The sequence below is a fragment of the Zonotrichia leucophrys genome, chromosome 1 (assembly GCF_028769735.1).
Source record: "Zonotrichia leucophrys gambelii isolate GWCS_2022_RI chromosome 1, RI_Zleu_2.0, whole genome shotgun sequence".
NCBI lineage: Eukaryota > Metazoa > Chordata > Aves > Passeriformes > Passerellidae > Zonotrichia > Zonotrichia leucophrys.
This window is the reverse complement of record NC_088169.1, coordinates 90,237,262-90,260,389: the sequence shown is the minus strand read 5'-3', so window position 1 is coordinate 90,260,389 and position 23,128 is coordinate 90,237,262. Positions and strand designations below refer to the sequence as shown.

The 23,128-nt window shown below is 40.3% G+C and overlaps 1 protein-coding gene across 9 annotated transcripts in view; it reads left to right on the top strand.

The window, feature by feature from the left end:
* Window positions 1-23,128, top strand: part of ZBTB20 (zinc finger and BTB domain containing 20) — a 473,346-nt gene that overhangs the window by 355,920 nt on the left and 94,298 nt on the right. For all 9 annotated transcript variants that reach the window (XR_010441560.1, XM_064722071.1, XM_064722062.1 and 6 more), the window contains one exon: window positions 1,260-1,315. The gene's annotated coding sequence lies outside the window, so the exon portion shown is untranslated. The remainder of the gene's footprint in view (window positions 1-1,259; window positions 1,316-23,128) is intronic.

Sequence of the window (23,128 nt, the reverse complement as noted above, 5' to 3'; positions counted from 1 at the left end):
CAGTTTTTAGGATTGTCTCTGGTCTTTGCTGTATTTTCTCCACCTCCCTTGCAAACCTAGCACTGGATTTGTACACATGCTTTCTCTCCCACCCTCCTCTACCAGGACCATAATTCCCACAAATAGTAGCTACAACTCTGAACAGATTTTCTGCCTGCCTTCCCTCTCTTTCCCTTCACTCTCTTAATTCAGGTTTATATCTCTCTGAGTTTTTTAATTCCTTTGAGGAATGACAGAGCTAATCTCCCCCTGTAACTAGACAGGAAGCAGAAGTTGAGGGCCATGTCTAAGTGCTGGAATACGCCACATGGATCCCATGGTCATTTTCCACTGTGCTCCTGGTTCCCTGATAACAATCTTCTGGAGAGCACTGTCTGGCCTGACTACCCACATTTTTTTCAGCTTGGCAAAGGGAAGGGGAGACAGGACTGATTTGTAGCTTTGAACATTTGGGGAGCATCTGCCTTTGTTTTCTGTGTCCAACAGGAGTGTGTCTTCTTGTTACAATTCAGAGCATCAGGCTTTGATTAATTTTGTTTATTGCTTCATCCCAGGTTATTATGTTTTGGAAATAAATATGGAAATAAATATGTTGGCAGTAAAGCTTAGATACTCCACAGTAGACCTGTAGCCTACCAGAAGTTTGCAAACCTTTAGCCATTCCACTTTCATGCACTCGTTTTTTTCTTAGGGGTCTCAGGGTAACAAATCAATCAAGTCCAAGATACTGTGTTGACAGAAGGAACTAAGGCAACACAATTTTTCTGTGCAGCTATCAGCTGTAATGTAAGCATTCTCAGCCCTAATAATAAGTCTAACCCCTCTTCTGTGGAGGTCAGGATCAAGAAGGCGAGTTCTGTTTCAGAGTCCTGTATCATCTGGCATGACTGCTAAGAAGGATGCCTTTCAAATCTGGCAGTGTTTTTGTGATAAGAGCATTTGTCCATAGGAGCCACAAGCCTATTTCACGGAGACTGTTGAACAGCCACCAGAGGATATTTAGTCTCTGCTGGCCTGGAATTAGCCCAGGACTGAAAAGCTCCTCAGCCATTACCAGTTTTCTCAGCTACATGGTTCTGGGGTCAGGTAGTTTCAAAACTTCCAAGATCTTTGTTTGTGAATTTAAAATTTTTTTTCCTCTCCTGTGGGAATTGCCACCATCTGTAAATCTCCTTGATCCCTCTTTTCTATTGTTACATTGGTATCATTTAGTGTGTTTATTAACAATTTGATTTCCTTTTTTCTTTCTCTCTTCTCAGATCACTCACAATCAGTTTGTGGCCTTTCTCTGGAGGAACCTTTCCTTGTCTCTTGTGTAAGTATTTATAACATTTTATACTTTTCATTGATATAAGTTGTGCCTTTTCTTCAAGTTCCATCAAAGTCAGCCCAGGGCCTCTGTTGCTTCCCATAGTCACAGGACTCAATACTGAATTTTTATTTCAATGCAGTCCAAGATTTTAATGCAGTGTCACCTTATGGGACTCAGATTTTAGTTCAGTGACATTGTGTGATTGATTTACCTGGAATTTATATGTGCATTTCTGGATGACAATATGGAAGATTGCTGTTTGTGTGTGGAGATATACATGTTCTGATGGACATTATGCTGTTGTGTTCTAGTTCAGAATGAAATATAAAGTATTCCATGCTGTGCAAGTGCAAAACAAGTACAGAAAACAGTCAACTAGCATTGCAACCTATCCATGCTGAAGTTTGACCCTGTGGTGAGGGACCCTTCCTTATCCAGTCCTGGCTGCTCTCTGAGCTGCTCTTCTTATCTGAGCAGATTAAATGTGCTGTATTCTTATTGACATCCAGCAGTATCAGGATAAAAGATCTGTCAGCGATTTCTTGGGAAGGTGTTACGCAGGGTTCTTTTCTCACCTAGTCACACTCGCTTGAGTTTGGCTGCTGCTCTGTAGGTTGGTGATTTGCTGACCTTTTTAACTAAAGACAATACTATGTTTATCCAGATAATTGTGTTTTCAAGACCCAGAACAGGAAGAATTAATTTTTTCAGGGTTTGAGTTTTGGTTTTTCCTTTTTGGGGGGAATAAGGGATGGAGTCTTTGGGAGTGTTTGTTTGTTATCATTTGAGTTTTAATTTTGTAGGTTCTGACACACGATGGTTTTGCGCATTTGGAACAAAAACTCACATTTTTCTGGAATTCCTTCATACATATTGGCAGCGAAAGCTAGTGCTTTTGAAACAATGACTCTTCTTGTTGAAATATAAGGGGAAATATAGCACTACCACTTCATAATATTTACTATAGTTAAGTAAAGACAGACCAAGGTTTTCCAAATGTCCACCAGCATTTTAAGCCACTGTTTTGGGATGTCCAAGCTGCTGAAGCTATGTAGTGAATGCCAAAAATAATGAGGGCTTTTAAATTTAGGTTTAGAACTCCACGTCCAAATATACCTGGACTTTGTGTTACTTCAGATCTCTACTTTGCAATTTAAATTCATGTCTCCTACCTGTTCAGAGAGAAAAGTAGATGACTTTTAAAATGCTGCTTGGAATTAAAAAAAAAAGAAAAACAAAACAGCACAGTAAGAGAAATAGCTCTTTCATATTTGGGGGGGGGGGGGCATTAAACCTGCAAATCTGTAAATTTATGGTCAAATTGTGTTTTGATTGTTGGGATTTCTTTGAAGGGATGTGAATGTGCAAATTGATATTTATAATTTTTTCAAGGTGCTTGCTGAAACCACGAAAAAGCTTTATTTTCCCAATACTAGACCTAAAATATGTGGCTTTAACATTTAAAGTTGACCCACTACTTTTGCAGTGCAGAAGGAAATGGCATGCTGCCTTCTCCCCCACCCTGTGGGCAAAAAGAGGAGATTTGCTGCAGTGGCTGCAAAGGGTGGTATGACAATGCCAGCTCCCAAGGAGACGTATTTGAGTTGACCTATCATGCCTATGGTGTCCCCATATTTCTTTCCCTTCTCCTTTGCCTTTCATTTTAAGGTGTCCCAAATCTGTAATTTACAGCATGCTGCTCCAGGTTTGCTCTGATATATTTGCTACAAATAAGTAGGAACCTATGCGTGTCCATAGCTGCCCGTGGCAGTGTCAGGCCTGCGAGATGAGGGGAGCAGAGGCCCCCACAGAATGCTACACAGCTTATGTCTAATGTGACATTTATTTGACTCAGAAAGGCAATTGATTAAAGGCCCATCGGACCTTTGCCATCATGTATTATGTATTTATCCAGCAGGGGCAGTTTATAACGGCCCCTGACAAATCCTATTACTTTTGTTGCAGTACTTCATAATATCAATAAAAAGCATTAATGATACTCAGGAACAGGAAGCGTTAACACAGCTTGTGTTAACGCTTCCCACAGCAGAGGCAACACCAGTTATGTCTGTGGCAGACACCACGTGCCTTCAACATTTGCACAATGGCACCAGTTTAACATGGCTCTACCTCTGCAGGGCAAGGCAGTTAGGTGGAAGCAGCAAGCTGGCTTTATGATAGGTAGGCACGTGGAAACCTGGAGCTGAAATTCCTCTTCAACAGTGCTTTGCTGTGTGACCATGCATTTGCTGTTTCCTGCCTGGCTGCCTTTGTTTCTTGACGTGTAGGATTAGAATCACATGCTCTCTTGCTTCTTTGGGTCTGGCTTATTGCCCAGCCAAGAAGGTCTTCTTGGTGCTCTTCTATTCCTAAATCAGCAAGCTCCATAGGAGCCCTACCATATCTCAGGCATATCTTATCCTGTACTGGCCTTCCCCGTTTTTCTGGAGGGCAGGTCCTTCAGGCCATTGATAGTCTGGGTTCTTTTTGGTAGCAGAAATAGTGTAAATGGGATGTTTTTACATTAGAAGTTGCAAATGGTACCTGACAAGTATGTTTCTGATCTAAAGTGATTTGTTCTGCCCTCTGTCTCAGTGTCCAGCACTGCGCTCTCTTTTCATATCCCTTCCCACAACTTGCTGCTGATTCAGTATTCATCCTTCTCCCAGACGTTACATACACATCTGCCTAATTATATGGCATCAGGGTTTTGGAGGTGGAAGGATTTCATAGATCTTCCCCTCAAACTGTATTCCCACTTTAGAGGAATGCAGTTGATCTCTGTTCCTCTTGAATGTCCTCAGGACTTCAAGAGACACAGGTATATTCTTTGTCAAAATCATTTTTTTCATGGAAGAAGTCTTCCAAGCAGCCTGTAGTAGTATGGACATTACTGAGGTGCTTTACAGTAGGAGAGATAGCTACAGAGGATAAATAGCAACAGCAGGACACTTCTTCAACTTGCAGAGCACTACCTGTTCAGATGGAACCCATACAAAATTGAAAAGTTACCTGCTGTTAGCATTGGTAAGTACAAATCAAAAGTGTGCCAAAGTCATCCTGATACAAGGAAGTTGCAGGACATGTTAGCATAATTCCATGGATATCTCTCTCTCTTGTTTAAATAGATTTCTGATGTAACTAGGTTGTACTGAGCTCCAGCATCATTCCTATCAGAGTGAGCACTGATTCTAATTCTTGTTCCTTGACATCCTGGTTTAAAAAAGAAGGGAAAAAAAAAAAAAAAGAAAAAGAAAAGAAGGGAAAAAGTGCAGAAATGTGCAATTTATTCCCCAGCTTCATGACAACATATTTGGTCAAGTAATGATGACCTAAGGGAAGCTGAGAGGCATCTTACTGATCTCATCATAGTTATGAGAACCATCCATCATATGGTCAGTGATTTGTATGTCAAAAGACACCCAGCAGTATTCCAGCCTGCCAGTAGCCGGTTTCTGAGAATCCTTATTGACTTTATCAGACGTGATGATGCTCAAATAGTCTTTGATGTCTATGTATATGTCCCTGCTTTGGTACTTGCTCACCACCAAACTGTCATCTGTTACCACTCTGAGCCATTATCATCAAATAGCAGCTAATTAGCCCCCTCTGAATCCCGTTTTCTGGTTCTGTGCTTAGTATTGCTTTGCAGATAAGGAACAACAACAGTGATTGCTACATCAGGAACAGGGAGGAGGCATCTTTTTCTCTTCTCAGGTTTCTTAAGAAGCTCTCCCTTACTTGAGAAGAGGATAATAACCTCCACGTCAAGCTTATTCATGGATCAGAAATGAACATTTGCAAAATGCCAAAAAAGTCTACATGTAATAAGCCTTATGTTTACAACAGCTTTCAAGAGTTAGCATTTTTCAAGAATTATCATAATTAATGTAATAAATAGGCATGTAAATTATCCAGAAGAATCAGTTGATCTGCTTATGAAAATTAGGAGGTTTAGGAAGGGAATGGTCACCAAAACAGCAATCTGAGACAGGAAAGGAATATTTTTTCCCCAGCTATTACGTGTCTCCCGAAGGGAAGGGAATGTTCCAAAAAAGAAAACAACATGGGCAGAGGCAAATGAGAGAAATGGTGAAACAGCCTCAAAATGGCAGCAGAGCTGAAATTATACTCTGGTGTATTTATAGACATGAAACCGTACAACCAAGTCTGCACCTTGGGATGAATATCCTTGAGCAGTGCCACAATTTTAAGCTTTACTCTTTATCTGAAGATGTAGCCATCAAATAAACTTAAGCAATAGATGTGCATGGGAAAAAAAACCCCTCATTATTTAAAACAAATCTGTCAAAGTTCACAGGTTTGTTTTAAAACATCTGTCATGAAAATAGACCAAATATCCAGAAAACTCAGGACGTACCCAGATTTACAAAAAGGGGCAAAATTTGGTCCCAGTTTTTCATTCAAGCATTAGTTTAAGTGTTGGCATTCAAATTGTTTAGCAAGTAGTAAAGACTGCACATAGCTGTGAAGTTGATGTGTGGATTACAGTAGAGGCATGTGTGCAAACTGCCTTCTAATTGCAATACCTACAATATATCCACTGGTGCTGGGTGAGATTGAACTCAAGATTGGACAGCATGACAGCTGAAAATGTCACACCTTTCTGCCATTATGCATACTAGAAATCTCTTTGTTCTGGGTTATTTTTCATTTACTTAGTGTGATATAATGCATTGACTGTTAACTATTTTTGAACTATTACACAGTACAGCGGTAAAAACAATGGACTTTAACTAGACAGTTGTAGACATAATATTTTTGGTTTAACTAAAAAAAAAAAAGGGGGCAGAGAGGAAACTGAGTTGTTCAATGCACTTTTACCCCACACTGGCATAATTTAATATATTTGGATGGAAAAGACCACCTTTCTGAAGCAGTAGCGGCATTTCCTACTGCAGTTTGAATGTCAGCCATCAAAATATTAAGACAGACCAGTTTGTTAGGTCAAAATCACTGTGCAAAATGGAAACAACTAGAGTGCAGCAGAGTTTCTCAGAATATTCCCTTTGTAGTTATGGTAAATTATCTTCCAACTTTGGCAAGCCCATTGCTCTTCTACAGCTGTATCACCAAATGTCTTTTTCTTGTCTGAGCTTTCTTCTGAGTCCTTCTCCTAGTGCAGAAATCCTCTCTGCACCCTGCTTTGTCATCGTGTTGTGCATCTGCCTCCATCCAGCGCACACCCCAGATATTGGGTAAAAATGGTACCAAGAACAAGTTGGGCAGGAGGAGTGGTTGTTACAAAACAACATCCAGAAATAGGATGTTTCCCAAAATTCACCTTCTGATCAGGACATTGAAGATTTGTCTGTTGAAGCTGACAGTGAGATATGAGTACTCAGGGAGGTCCAAATGCCTGCCCATGTGCCCATGTTCATGCTGAATGTCCTATGTGTGAGACGCCACAATGGAAAATGAGCTCGTAAGAGGATTTCCTCCATCTTCTTTTCCTCTCTACCACTCCCACTTAAAAAAAGAAGCAAATCATCTGCCAGGTAGCTCATTTGTGTGCCATTACACAGGTGCACATGTCAAAACACATGTGAGTAATCTTCAGGCTGTGCTTTGTCAAGGCTGTTTTGCTTCTTGGTGTGAACGTGAACTCTTAGATATTAAAGATCACAGTGTGTTGAAAAATAATGATTCCTTCCTCGGAAGTTCTTGTTCAGCTTGAAGCTTTCCATCATTTTGGATAATATCATGCTGCATATGGTTCACAAATTCAGCCCCCCAGCTAATACTTTCATTTCATGTGTTTGCATGCCCAAAATATTAGATTTTTGTGCACCACCGAAAGCAAAAGCTTTTGGATCTGAACAGATCTTGCTCTCTCCCATTCCATCATACTGAGTTTTAATTTTAATAGAATAGCTGTATCAGTTTTCTGAATTATGTTTTCTAATGTTTTAGCTTCTTAAGCATACTCTAAACAGCTTGAATTTTCAAGGACAAAATTGAAATCCCAACTTCAAATAGCATGCAATTTAGAAGTATTCGTGCTTCACCCAATCACCAAAGTAAGGATCAGTTGCAACATTTGGATCTGGGTGTGTATTTAAATTTCATATTTGTCTGTCTTCACTTATCCTGGATGTCTGTAAAGAGATTAATTGCTTTTCAATTTTTGCAGTAAATCCACTTCTACATAAAAGACCAAAAATAATACACAGCAATAATACACAGCATTCTGGATGCTCTGCAATATGCACTGAAGGTTGTAAAGGAGAACTACTATGTGTGATCAGCATATAACCAGCTCTGAAGAATGAAGCTTTTCCAACAGTTTTTCAATTTTTGCATGTTAAAAATCTTTTACATTTTGGAGTTTAGGGCAAATTTCTTAAGTGAATGTCTGGCATCCTTAACATGGTCCAGTCATGACATTAAATACTTAAATTCTGCCGCAGAAGGCTAAAACAAGAATGCAGCTTCTCTTCCAGTGAACTTTAATGGAAAGGTAGCAATTTTAGTCACTCAAATACCTGCAGACTGAAAAATGCCTCAGGGAAGAGTGTCAAAAATGCTGTTTTTTCTTAACTTGTTGAAAATAGTTGGGCAAATCTTTTATTGTGGAGCCGGCAATTTAATCTCACGTTGATATTGTGACTTCTGTGGCAATGTCTTCACCTTCTATCCTGCCTTGTGCCAGTGCAGCATTGCCACTCTGCTAGTGGACAGCCCAGCTTTTCCTACTGCAGGTATTTCCAAAGTGTCATAGCCTAACTGGATTTAGAAAAGTGTGTAGTGTGTTCAGGGAGAAGCAATGCTTTTGTAAGTGCTTCCGATCACCAAATATTTTTCCTCCATATCTTACTCCAGCAGCGTTTTCTTGGGAGGCAGGGTCCAGAATTCAAAGGCATTCAGCAAGATTTTATAGATGAATGGGCATCCTCTTCTGGGAATAAGAATATTTTAAAAGCACGAAACTGAACTAGATATTTAATTAAAATGTACAAGTAAACTGCTGAGAAAGTTGCAGCATCTCGGAACATCCCAAAGAACTGAGACAGAAAAATAACACTTGAACGTTATAGGTGAATGAGAGCTAAATATTGTTAATGAGCAATTTATTGGTATTGATTAATCGTTTATAGCTGTTAAGCATGCCCCTACTTTTTCCTAATCTGTGCTCCCTACCTTTGAGGCGCCATGTAAAGAAATGCTACCTGCTCCACCAAAATATTATTAAATAGAAAAAGCTATTTTATTTACCTAAACAATTGTGGAAGTACAGCCTTCACCTTGCCCAATAATTCTTTCTTCACCACTGCTCAATCTCCCCTTCAGGTAAGCAGTGGCTCACCTTCCAGTCCTTTTGCAAATCTTGATCTAAACTCATCATTTCCCTTGTGATACTGTATCAAATGCTCTACTGATAAATTAAATTTACTGCATTTCTTTTGTCTGGATAATCAGTTACCTTATCAAAGAAAATTATCAGGTTAGTCTACTACAAACTACCTTTGGCAAACTCATGTTTTGTTTCATCCTATTTTCCATTTACCTACATGTCTTTTCCATTATTTTTTCCTTCAACAGTTTTTGCACTCATGCTGTTGAAGCTCCTGATGTTACATCAACATCAAACAGTTGTAAGTGAGATCAGAATCAGTTTCAATACACTGTAGTACAGCCTTGCAAAAGCCTATTCATTCTCATGACTGCAAAAAGCTATGTTCTCATCTGGCAGACAAGTAAAACATCAATTTTATTTTTCATTGTCATTATAGCAAAGGGCAGGTGGGCTGATTTTGAGCCTTGGCTGGGGAATGTTTGCAATGATGTGCAAAAGGGTTTCTAGAGATAGGATCAGAGACATCTACCTGCGCATTAGAGTGCTTGGACACTTGCATTAGAAAAATCCTAATGTATGTATCAGTAATGAAAATCTTAATTAAGAACACTGCATCATTGTCCATGAACACTCTTTCTTTCTCTGTGTGTGAAGCTCTTTGTGTATTGCAGCATCTACCTGGTCCAGACAGACAGAGCCCTCAAAGAGTGTGTCTGGCAGATCTCTTGATTATTAACAGCTAGCGAATGGCAAACTCTTACTCTCCTTTTGTCTCAGCACTGAAACTCAGAATAGGAGAGCATACAGCGTAACTTGGGAGTTTGCTTGGACTTTTTCTATGGCTTTTCTCACTTCATTGTTATACTGGTGAGTTTCAAAATCCAGTAGCATTGATTAGAACTGCATGATGTAACTTAGAGCTACCAGAATGTGCACAGACTATTTACCCAATAGTACATTTTTCCCTTAGGAACGATGCACTTGCCTGGGCCATGTTTTGTATGCACAAAAAAGCGCACTAATGGATGTGACGACTGCAATGTTAATCTCCCTAAACTCAGAAAATTTAGAGTGAAAGCTCCCAGAGCAACCTTGCCTCTGCCCCTTGCTTATGATAAGGTCTCTTACTGATCCCTTGGCTTTCCAAGGCAGACAGTACAGAGAGAAGACAGGGAGAACAGGGAGAATGGCATGAGGTTTTTTCTCTGTATCTGTATTCCAGTGGCATTTGTTTGTTGAGCACCGCTTGTATGTTTGATGTGGTTTGAAACCCATCCAGAAAACCTCTCTAAGTAGTAGACATACAACTGATTTATAGGTGTACTGGTAGCAGCACAAATAGTGTAAGGTAAGGAAGAGGGTATGCACGCACACACGCTTTTGCCAGAGTTGTCTCTTTTGCTTCCAGATGAGAATGAGTCAGGCTGTCCTCTCAGATTCACTGTCATGTCACTGACATTGGTGGCTTCTGTGGACTCACACCTGCATGGTAGGAGCATGTGTCCTAGGAAAGGCAGGAGATGCTGCTATTTACTTTGAATTAGAAACAACTGTGGAGTCTCTTGTTGTCTATACAAATCATCACTGTAGAGACCCATATAAAAACCTACACATGCAGTGATTTTATTTTTTCATCCTTAGAAAGAATTCCTCCAGTCTGACAGAAGAGTTCATGCTGAGGCCAGTAGTTCATGCAAGGCACAAAAGCTGCATATGCCTTTGTATTCTCATATATAAAAAACAGTTCTGAGAGTGAAACCCATGTAATCCAATAATCCCTCAGACTACAGCTGCTGTTTCAGCCATCATTAATATTCTCAAAACCAACACTTACTTCCCTAAGACATTAGAACCTGAATATTCCAGATTAAATAAAGTGGGATAGAAAGATGATTAGGGGACTGGAAGATCCCTCTTATGTGGAAAGGTTGAGGGAGCTGGGCCTGTTCAGCCTTGGGAAGAGATGGCTGAGAGGGAATCTTATAAAGGTATATCAGAACAGCAGAGTGTCCTTGTGGTCAAGAAGGCCAATGGGGTCTGAGGATGCATTAGGAAGAGCATTGCCAGCAGGTCAAGGGAGGTGATCCTGCCCCTCTGTCAGCCCTGCTGAGGCACACCTGCAGTGCTGTGTCCAGTTCTGGGCTCCTCAGTCCAGAAGGGATATGGAGCTCCTGGAGCCAGGGCAGCAGAATGACAAAGATGATTAAGGGACTGGAGCATCCCTCTTAGGAAGGCTGAGGGAGCTGGGCCCGTTCAGCCTCCAGGAGAGATGACTGAGAGGGGATCTCACCAATGTCTGTCAGTATCTGAAGGGAGGTGCCAGGGGGATGGAGCCAGGCTCTGCCCAGTGGTGCTGAGCCATGGGACAAGAGACAACGGGCAGAAACTGATGCACAGGAAGCTCCACCTGAACATGAGGAACAACTTCTTTACTGTGCAGCTGACCAAGCTCTGGAACCAGAGATGCTGTGGTGTCTCCCTCACTGGAGATACTCCCAACCATCTGGACACAATCCTATGCCATGGGCTCTGGGATGACCCTGCTTGAGCAGGGAGGATGGAGCAGATGACCCATTGTGGCCCCTTCCAACCCACCCAGTCTGTGATTCTGTGAAATTGCTGATTCTTCACTGCTTGGTATCGGGTCAGTGCCTTTCTATCTAGGCAGAATACAAGGGAGGAATTGACTCCAGTCTGATTTGATGCCATTCTATATCAAAATGCAAATATGCAGTAATTAAAACTGTCCCCTAGTCTTCCTGCTACAGCTCAGTCACAGATTGCAAGAATAGTATCTTTTTTTTAATCCTTTTTCTTTTTTTTTCTTTTTTTTACTGGTCATTTACACAATTGGCTGTCTACAGTTAGAAATGTGTAGTCCGTTGTCTGGAAGAATTTTTAAGAAAATAAAGATATTTTAATATGGTAAAAACCTTGTTATTCCAAAACCAAATGGTTTCAAACATGTCGGCGCTGCCACTTCTCTTTCAGGACTATGTACGTGTCAAGTTTGATGTTTTAAAACAAAGCTGTGTTATAATTATACAAGCATGTTTGAGAAAAAAAGGCTTATGGAAAACTTAACAGCTGGAAACTGTTTTTTACATACTTGGATGACTCAAAAGCAGCTGAATGGGTTTTTGCAAAACTTTACCAAAAATGACATTTCTGGATTGAGACAAGGCATGAGAAATAGCAGCTGAAAAGGTAACAGTTTCACAAAGGTATGAGCAAATATAGACAGAGATTATTTAATTCATCAACTTCCACTGTACAGTCGCTAATGTAATGCTATAAAAATAAAAGGATTCATATTTATATAGTTTTTCAAGGATTTCAAAGATCTATACTAGACTTTAAGGAATTAAGCTTTGTAGCTGAGCACTAATCAAATATTAATATTTATATTTCGTTGGAATATCTCATATTCGAACAGGAAAACAAAGAAATAGAGAAAGGTGGAGGGTTTGCCAGAGTCTGCACAGAAAGAGAAGACCACATTTAGCGCCCGTGCCTTTGGATTGCTCAGCTTGGCAGTGTGGGAGCGCGCTTGGCACCAGGGAGCTCCTGGCTTCTCTCTCCCTCTGACTCCCGCTTCAGACACGCCCAGCTTGTGGGTGAACAGCCTCTCTCACACACATGGGCTGGGCTCAGGTACCCAGCTCCCTTCTCTCTGTCCCCACACTTCGTTCCCAAAGGCAGAGTCTGCCAAATTCTGGCTGCTGTGAAACTTGACTGCATTCAAGTATCACCCCCATTTCAAGTGTGCATACCCTCCTCCTTCTCCCCCTGTTCTCGAGGACTGTCAAGGTGAGAGACCAGTCCCCAGAAACCTCTTCTGGGGTCTTTTTCAGTGCATGGTTCAGTCTATAACTCTCTAACAAAAACTTTACTGTTTGAAACCTCAGTCACTGAATAAATATGATTTTACTGCTGCTTAGTTTGGATGTTGAACTGTATTGGAGGAAACTGCTCTACTTTCATACTGAATTTTTTTTCAGGGTGGTGTGTGTGAAAAATAACACAAATAGGAGTGTTTCTGGATGGTCACACTGAGCAGTCAGCAAGAAGAAAAGTACGGTATGGTGAAGGGAAATCTGTAGTAAAAGCAATATAAGCTTGTGGTTTGCTAACAGGAGCAAGAACATGAATTTTTCCCTTTAACCCCAGCTGTAAAACTCCCTCCCCATGGTGGGGAAATCACTTGATGCCCTGTTGTTGCACCTCATTTCATCTTCATGGTGTGAACCATGACCCAGCTCACCAGAATACCACTCCTCTTGAAGTTTGGATATTAGCAGAGGTTTTGTAGAGATACTTTTCTAACTTTTTCAACAAGCCCACTCCTTGTCATTGTCTTACTTTCCCAATTAAACAGGCTTTTTATGGCTTTCACTTTTTTAACTTGGCAAAGTCACCAGTTCTGGGAGTGAATATTCACTGCTGCCTTGTGCATTATGCAGATTTCCAGTAGCAACCTCAGATTAAGATTTTGGTTTTGATATTTTCAGAAGGACATAATTTCATTTTCTTACCACAGTTGATCTGAGCTTCTTGAGAAATGGTAATCATGAGGCATTGCCATCTTTGCAGGCACATTTGCAGTAGCCCTGGATTTGGTTAGATTTAATCTCTGTACTTAAACTATTAATTTACATGAGGAAAAACTTGAATTTAGCCAGGTAGGAGCACCTAATTCCACAGATTTCCCTTGGCAAAACCAGTTGTCATCAGTCTTTTCTCAGCTTTTCAAAAGTTTTGGCCTAAAAGTGTGCCCTATATGTTGACCATTTTGCTCTCAAAGGGCCTCAGTTTTGTTTTCCCTTTATCATTTCCACTTTGAGCTGTCTAGTGTTGCAGTGGTTCTCACAAGAAGCTGTCCCTGTATTACTGCCAAAACCAGAATCACAGCCTAAGCCAGCCTTTAATTGGTCATTAAAAGGAAATGACACTCTTCTCATTTTGCTAGCAGTATCACTTCTTCAGCTTCACAAATACGTTATCTGATCCAAAACTTCTCCACTATTGTGTTTAAGTGTTTTGTGAGTCTTATACCTAAAACAATTCAAAGGCTGAGCAGTGTTGTTATCTGTATCTCTTCTTCTTGTATGTGAATATCCTAAGCACCAGGAAGTGGCAGGTTCATGGATCTTTTTGTTAGAACTCATCAGTTCTTGCTTTCTGAGTCATCTTTTAGATTATATGAATTTTAAATATTTGTTGGCTAGAGGATGATATGTTAAGATGATTGCATAGAGAAAAGAGGAGAAGAACTACCAAAAAGCAGAAGCCAGTGAGTTGGGTAGTGTGTGGAAGATACCCTTTCCTAGAGAAAAGGTTGTATCCTGTAATGCCCAGGTCAGTTGGATATAACAGCATTGCAGGCTGACAAATTCTCTGCTTTCCTGCTAACTATTATGAACAGAACTTACAAAAAAAAAAACAAACCCAACCAACCAACCAACCAAAAAAAAAAAAAAAACCCAAAAAAAACCCCTAACAAACAGAAGATTTCTTACAATTACATTTCAACTATGATTGAAGTAGGAGAAACAAATCTAGTAAACAGTGTTAGAATTTCCCATTGTAGTCCATACAGGAACTGGCATAATTTAATGGCATGGGTGCATATGGGATGCGTTTAGGAAGCAGCAGACACTTCACAGAATCCTCTTTGCTCCCACTCCACTCCAACAGGTTTATGTTCTTCAGCTCAGCTGCCTTTGCAGGACTGCATCTTAAGGTGTTACCAGTTTGGGCTGAAAGTTTTCAGACTGAAAACTTTGCTGAAAAAAAAGGAGACAGAAAAGACTAGTAAAAGTTTCATTTCTCTTGCCTAATTGAAACAGCAAAATTAGTTTGGCTGTTTTGGTGTAAGAGCAAAGCAGAAAGCACAGTGCCTCCATTTAAAATAAAATTACTATTTTACAGCCCACTTTGCACAAGTGAGCCAGGAAGGCAAGCAGGATGGGTTGTGACAGAAAGAGGCTGCAAGGAGAAGCAATGCAATCTCTTGCACATCTTAAGCAACAGGATGACCCTTTGATACTACATATATGCACAAAGTTTTGTTGAGCTGGCGCAGCAAGGTTGTGCTACTTTGTTTGCACAGTCCACCTGTATGTATGTGCTGTTTGAGAATTTGTGAACCTTCCCCTCAGCCCACTTACAGTTTGCCCAGGAATTTAGCAGAGTTTTGAAATCTCACAGAGGTCTGGCTCGTCAGATGTAACATTAAATGAAATTGGTTTGTATTGCAACAGGATTGGTGGGAGGATCAAAGGCTTGGTGTAAAATAAAAGGAGGCTTCTGGTTTCTGTGTGCTGAAATGCTTCTATTTCCCTTATTTTTTTATTAGTGTATATTAAGCAATTGAATTCTCCAATAGTAAGCAAAAAACTCTACTAAAGCAGTTATTAAAGAAAACTTCTTCAGTTACTGTGACAAGGGCTGAGTGTTACTGCTATAACGGGTCTCAGAAACTGTGTTCTTTTAAGGCTGATCAAAATATAGTTTTAAAATCAGAGGCATGTAACTGGACAACACAATACATCTGATAATTTTGATTTAGTCTGTAGAGCCTAGGGTCAGCTAGAAATTTGGAAGATTGTCTCTCAGGTCAGGAAGTAGTTTTCGTTTACAAATTTAAAAGCCAAATTCTGTTTTAGTGTTTCTTAAATGTCAAAACAACCCTCTGACCTTGAAAATTACTTTCTTTGTATACTTTTGGGGCTTTTAAGTAAAAACCAGGCCTTTTTCACAGTGAAATGTGGTAGCCTGTTAGTCATCAAATCTGAGAACTTAGAGAAGGGAAGGCAACATTAATTCATCTTTTCTTTTCCTTTGCCAGTGCAAGAATGGGCTTCATTCATATCAATGGCAACTGGAGGGAAAAAGATGTGCTAACCTTTAGTTGGGTTTCCAGTTTATTTCCATAATGTACACCGTGGCTTCTCCAAGGATGAGTGCTCAGTCTGCAGCCTTTCACACCTCATAATAATAATAATAATAATAGGAGGGAGGACAAGTTTCTCTGCTCTCTTTCAGAACTTAACCTCCAATGCCTTGATTTTGGTTTGTCCCCACCTAAGCACTGCAGGAGGGAAAAGGCCATATTTAGTGCAGCTGGCCAATTGCACACTTCTGATCATTCCTGGCCCTTAATTATATGATTGGTTGAACTTAAATATGGCATTTGAGCAGCCCATTTAGTTTATGTACCTCCAGTATTCTCCTTTTCTGGAAAGTAATTTTGCCACTTCTGAAATTATGATGAAAACTGAAAATCTGCCTTTCCTTCATCCCTTCTCCATCTATTTCTTCTTCTCATTCTTGCATTTCCTTTTGGAAAGGAGGTATCTGTGTGGTGTCCCTGCTTACAGCCAAGCAGAAGCAGCCTGCCCTTCTCACTGTGAGTGAGAAATTGAATGGGAGGGAGCAGCCTGAAGCCCTTCTCCCTCCCCTGAAAGTGGAGCATAACTCATCCTCATGGCTCCCAGATGCCCTGTACAAAACTGACTTCAGACCTTTTTGGTTCTGACGTGATGAACCCCAAAACTTCCTATGATGAGAGCTCTGAGCCTCTTCTGCCTCAATTATCCATAGTATCTAATATTAAGGCATTCTCCAAGACTTTCTGCCCAAGGATTTGCAGTTACTAATGACTTAGCTTTCCCTGGATTTCTGTGAAGTAGGAAGGTCATGTATTCAGCACTTACCTGTAGGGGAAACTGAGACATAGAATGAATCTGGATTTAACAGAATACCTGAGCACATAGTTCTTTGAATTTAAGGGTCATTTCATGAGATTTTCTGAGAAGTCATTTGAAATATCTGCTTCAAGTTGTTTGCTGAAAAGCATCTTATAAATAACTGCATGGTGTTTATAGCAATCAATTAATTAGGTACCACTGTTATGTAGAGATGGAGAAACCAAGGCACTGCAATTTTTTTAAGGTCAAGCAACCTGAGAGATTTTGCTCACAGAGCTAAGCAGCTTTCTTTTCTTAGTCTTTGTGGTTACATTCCTTCCTTTCTCCATGTAGCTGACCATTTAAAAGATTGAACAAGGCTTTTTGGAGAAGAGATTAAATTTGGAGGTGTTGGGTGTTGTGTTCCAAGGTGATGGTTATTCAGCCAGCTTACAATGTAGTATTATAAATTATTAAGTGTATTGAAAACCTTAAAAAGTAATATCTGCTCAATGATTTGCCAACTTAATGTAGAATAAACACCTACTACTGATCTGTAGTTAAATTATGTAATCTAGAACTAATCTACTGTTCAAACCAGTTTTGAAAATTGAATAGTTCTATCGCTGAAAATAATTAATTGTTCAAACCCATAGGGCTAAATCCAGTAGTGACCTAAATGATAGGAGAGAATTTCACATTGAACATCAGTGTGTGGGAAAGCAAGTTTAACAAAATAATAAATGTTGCCCTGATTCTCTGTTATTCTGGCCAGTATCACACACTTTTGTTGGTAGGGTTTTTTGGTGGTGCTGGCTTTGTCCAATTCCTCCCTCCAGCATTTGAGTTCCAGCACTTTTATGATTATTTCACAGGGAAAGTTGGTAGAGGTTTATGTTTTCTTTGCCTTGCATGCATTTACACCCATTCTGTGACCTGGCACGGGGCGAGGGCCCTGGCTGGTCCTGTGGAAGGGTTTGGCTCGGCATCCGGCAAGGGGAGCTGCCTGCCAGGGCACTCCTGGTGACCTCACTGGAATTGCTACTGATTCATCCTGATGTGAAGAGGAGCAGATCTCAAGCCAGTAGCCCTCAGTGATGAAGTGTTTGCAGCATCCCATTTCAGGAAAAATACCAAGCTCTTTTGTTGAGGAAGAAAAAAAATGTTGGTTTTTTTTTCTCTATCTCCAAACCCCTCCACAGAAAAACTTGGGGGAAAGAAGAATAGCAAATATTCAATGGGAAATTTTGTCTTTATTTTTTTCTTCTCAAGAAAAAAATTCCACAGACAAATCAAAACAAGATGGAGCCCTGGAGCCCCACCTGCTGACTTGAGGGAACAGAGAGAGGGAAGGGAAGATGCCTGGTCGTGTGCCAAGCATTCAGCACTGGGCTTGTAGCACTGTGATGTGGCACTTGAAGCTCTAGGGGCCTGGAGCCAGCGATACAAATGCAACAAGAACTCTTATGAAAACGAGCCTCTTAACAGCGTGTGGAGCTGGTCTGTGATGGCCTCAGGAAATCCCCCTGGCTAGACAGGGCCTTTTTATCCACTGCATTGCTCTGACTCAAAGAGAAATCTCACGTAGCTTCCTCCACCAGAAACTGAGCATACACATAGTCTGCAGCGTGGGGCTTTGGAATTTCCTTATTTTCAGGTAGTCATTCCACTCCTCCTGCTCTGAAGAAATCTGCCCTAACCTTTCTTTGTTGTCTCATTGCACGTAGAGTCCGGTGCTGCAAGCCCATGGCACGTCCTCAGCCACAGGGCTTTGTGCTGTCCTTCTTTTGTGGTCACACCCTCAGCTGATGGACACTGGCCTGGGGCCACTGGTTGGAGTTGGGATTTTCACTCCTTCTACATTTGGCCCTTTAAAGCCCTGAGAACCACTTTTAATAGCATCACAACTGGCAACACTTGTTTTCAGGCTCAGGACCATCTACCAGCAAATGCTTGCGTATTAATTACAACAAAGAGCAAATCTACTTGACATTTGATTTTGTTTTTCTTGTTTCCTTGCAAGCTTGAAAATGAGCTGCTTTTGCCAAAGGAAAAAAAAAATCAAAATGCATTTCACGCCTTTTTTTTTTTTCACTTGAAATAGGCCCCTTGAAAAAACTGACATGTTAAACACCAGCAAGAAAATTATTATTTGGACATATGGCTCCTCTTCCTGAACTTTGCAGAGAGGTTAGATAACGCTCTTTCACATCTTAAAAGACTAGACTGCTGCTACATTACTAACATATTCTTATGTAATAATCTGGCACTGATGATACTTTATCCAGTCCCAGTAATGTAAGACTCGTTTATGGTTTGGTCAGTTATGAGGGATTTTGTTTTTTCACAGATTGTCTTCTAATTTGTTTGTTTTTTCATTACACTGTCCAGAAGCAGAATATAACATAGCATAGCATAGCATAGCAAGAATAGAATAGAATAGAATAGAATAGAATAGAATAGAATAGAATCATGAACAGAAACATACTGTGGCTCTGTCTTTCAGGAGGGCATAGCATTGTATAGATTGCTTCTATTAAACACTGAATGATTAATACAAAAGTAAAACTAAATTTTTAAATCTAGCTCTTAGATTAGGACAAACTCATCTGAACCCATCCATTTACTTTTAAGATAAGGCTGTTTCTTAAGTGAAAAATCGGTAAGAATTAAAATAAAGTTGTCAAATCATCTAAGATAGTGAAATATCACAGAAAGATTGTCATTGCTCTTGACCCAACAGATGTTGGCAGTGAGGTAAGGTCTGGAGATACTTGCAGAATGCAGAGTTATATAGATGAGCTGGCCAGAAGACAGTGAAAATATTTGCAGTTTTGGAGTATGAGAATGAAACCTTATGAAACTTTTCCATAAAGAAACTAGCTTTTAAAAGACTAAGACTAGGACCCCGCCAGTGGGTGAGGGAGCATGGCAGCCTCTTAACTTTGAATTAGTTTCTGTCCTCAACCCAAGAAACTTCCCTGATAATATTTGCCTTGAAAATTATGTTTATCACAATTTGTTTCATGTTCAATGACAGAGCTCTGCCATGGAAAATTGTGGATTCACAGAATCCTGGAGTAATAAAAATCAGAAAGAACCTTCTTAAGTTGTCTGGGTCCAACCCTGGCCCTGCTCTAAGCAGAGCCTGTGAGGATGAGGTTACTTTTTTAACCAGCTTGTTCATCTATGCATCTATGTATACATCTTTATACCAATTTTAGAAGTACTTATATACTACTGTCCATTTTTTCAATAACTCTTTCTGAAACTTGAGATTTTTAGAATAACTTAGAATAATTTTAGTTTCTCTCACTGATAAGCAGGAACTCTTGTTCAGAAACTGGCCTGCACAGAAATGAATGTGCAGATGTGCAGCCACTGTACCTGACTCTTGATGAGCCTGGTCCCTTCCTTTCATTGCAAGACAACTATTTTTTAGTGACAATCAGTTGTAGGGGCTTAAATATCTCACCTAAGTGATAAAATAATGCTGTTACCAAGGACCACCATTGACTATTCTTAGACTGAATCCTTTTCCTGCTCAGAGGGGGGACCCCACATCTGCTACCCTGCGTTAATTGCTGCTGTTTGTTGCACATGGGATGTTCTACTAGAAGGAGCAGTGGTCTAATCTGATGTGGCAGCTCCTACATTTTTATCTTGTAAGTGCTTTACTTACATGAATTAATTCTGAAAACACTCTTGTGACGTTAGTCATTGTTATGATTCCCATTTTAGAGACCCTGAGTCTAATTCTTAATTATACTAATTCTTCCTTATGCTAGTGAGGTTCCGGATCTGTGAAAGGGTCTCCCAACTGAGGGAGATGGATTGCAGAAATGTCAATGGCAAAATGAGAGTTCATTGCCCTCTAGCAATTCTCTGTTTCTCTGAGGTTGGAGAGAAATATTGGAAGACAAGTATAAAAGTGGTTCTGTTGATTTGTACTAAGGGGTACACAGGAGCTGCATAGCTCAAGCCTGTAAGATGTGTTGTATTAGACAAAATTAAATTATGGAGATTGTTGACATTTCTTTCAGTCATCAAAAGAAAGGGAAAGCCACCTCTGCTGGCCCTTCTTTTCCTTTAATCAGGATACATTACCAGAGAATTGACATCCTACCTCTCCCCCAAAAAACTCAAAACCAAAACAATAACCCCAGAAGAAGAGGCAGTGAGCTTGAGGCAGGGAGAAAGAGACTCAGGTTTTCCCAGGAATGAATAGAAAGCCATTTTAAAAGTATTCATTATGTGCTGTAACCAGAAGAAAGACCTTCTGTCTTTCTGTATGATAAAACTACCAGTGAGATGTATTGCAAGATAATTAGGAGCAAACAGGCAGGAAAAATGAGTGATGTGCTACTCTTCATTTCCTGAGCCGGTCGTGTTCCAGTCACTGTGCAAGCTGCAGCTCTGTCTGTGGAGAGACTGGAGATGGAAATCAACCCTATGTGTGTCCTCTTCCCTTATGGCTTCACCCATGTGAAGAATGTGATGGGCAGTTATTTCTGCTGCAGAAAAGAGTCAGAACTCTACACCCTCCTCTGGGTTTTTGTCTTCCCACTCTATTTATATCCAAGTCTGAGAGATGAAGTGGTATGTGCAGATAGAGACCCTTCTGCAGCTGTCCCTGAGACAAAACTAATGGTTGGACAGAGAAAAAAAAGGCCTCAGTGGGGATATTCTTGTGGCAATCTCATGGTTTTGGCATGCCGTGGCTGTACAGTTCCCCACATTGCAAGCAATGTTGTTGTTCTTACAAAGGTTTTGTCTAGAATGAGGAATAATAAAATCATTACAATTTTTTCCTCACTGTTGAGCCCATGGAAAAGCCTCCTGAAACAAGGCATCTTTAGATAAGAAAGGCTGGAAGCAGAGGCACAATACCTGTCACCTCCAAATGCAGGAAATAAGATTTGTGACTATGTGACAGCACCAAAGTTAGCAAGAGGGATATGCAGCATGTTTCCCGTCAGCATTTAGAACAGAAGTGGGGCAGGCGTCCGCTTTAAAGTTCTTCAAATCAGAATTATAATTGTCTACCCATGAAGGTATGAGAGAAAATTAAACCTCCTGACATCCTGAGATACTTATGCTTCTTTCAAAAATCACAGAATAAAATATAATAGAACAGAGCAGAATAGGCTGAATATAACACAAGATGCTGCTTTGATAATTTTAATTTTGGAGCAGAGATGCGATTGGTAACAATAGTATGGATCATGATAGAGGGTAGAGAGTTAATGTTTTCAAGCGTTTAAAAATCTTTGTGAGCCTTCACAATAAACTTCCTTATATGTACAGAAGACGTTACCTGCAAAAATCATATCCTCATTGATCTGCTTTTTAACCAGTGATCAGATTTCCTTAATTTTTTGTAAAATCACACTTTCAAAATGTTACTTTTTGACCCAGTGCAAAAAGTATGCATTTCTCCCTCTGAGGAGGGAGAAGAGTCCTGCTCTTCTCATGTCTTCTCAACCAGATGTTTTATGGAGTTCCCCTAGGTTGCACTGTTGCTTTTCCAGTGAAGGCAAGGGGATTGTACTGGTGCCCAGGAGGGTATGGCTCACTTTTCAGCACATCTTACTGCAGTGGTAGTGCACTAAAACAAAAGAAGAAGCATGTCTCTCATAGACCAGTTTGCAGTATTTTCTCCTTTTTTAAAAAGAGAAGCTCTTCCACAAATTAGGCCATTATATTTGGATTGTCTGAGAGAGTAAAAATATGGAGACCCTCTAATGTTTCCCTTTACATTTCTCTGTTGTCAACAAATCTCTGTAAGGAATTGCCTTGGGAACTGAGAGCTGTACATTGTAGGTAAAAGGTGCTTTAGGAACCAATCCTGGACATTCCATACAGTTGGGGCAGGAGGAGGGTGGGGAGAAATGAGGGGTGGGGAGGGCTGATTCTGGTAATCAGTGCAGGAAGGAACAAGCTTGTTTGTTTTGCCCAGAAAATCAAATGCCATATATGACAGAAATGACCCAGATGCAAGGCATGGTGCCTTTCTCCCTTTAGCATGCGCAGGTACCTACTGAGCACAGTGGTGCAAGTTAGGAAGGATGCTTTCCCAAAAGATAAGTAAGGAGTTGATTTCTGTAACAAGTGGACTTCCCAGTCACTTTCTCTAATTTCTTACATACTGAATAATAACTGTGTATTCACCCTCTCCAACATGCTGTGCTGGTTTACATCTCTGAACAAAAAGCACAGACTCACAGCTGTTTATGAAGACAAGCCAATAAATCTAGAGGAATATATTTATACAACTCATCCTGGGATTACATAGTTAAATTCCATTTTTTTTCAAATAGACAGAGCTCCTTCTCTGCAAAGGAACCAAGTTCCTCTCTGTGCCACCCAGATCTGTTGATTTGCCATTAATGTCAGCTCTTGTCAGCTGTACTGAGTGCTACAAGTTGCATTGTAGAATACTTTATATACATTAAAGCAGTAAGTACTCTGCCGTTTCCCTGTCCTGCTTTTGGCTGCCCTTGAGTAATACATGTATAAGTCAGAAAGTGAGGAGCAGTTCTGGAAGCTTTTCCTTTCATAAATCCTGCCATTTGCCAATGGCAAATCCAGGTACAGTTCTCATAAAGATCTCTCCCAATTCTGTAGCAACATACGGAAAGGTTGCCATACATATGAGTCTGAAAACTTGTTGCAGCACTGATTGCCTTTTCCACAGCAAACAGCAAACTTTTTTCAACTGATCAGACAGACTAAGCTTTCAGTTGTTGATCCTTTGGCTAAATCTCCCTGATACATGGAATAATTTATATGAAAGAAGAGCAAGCA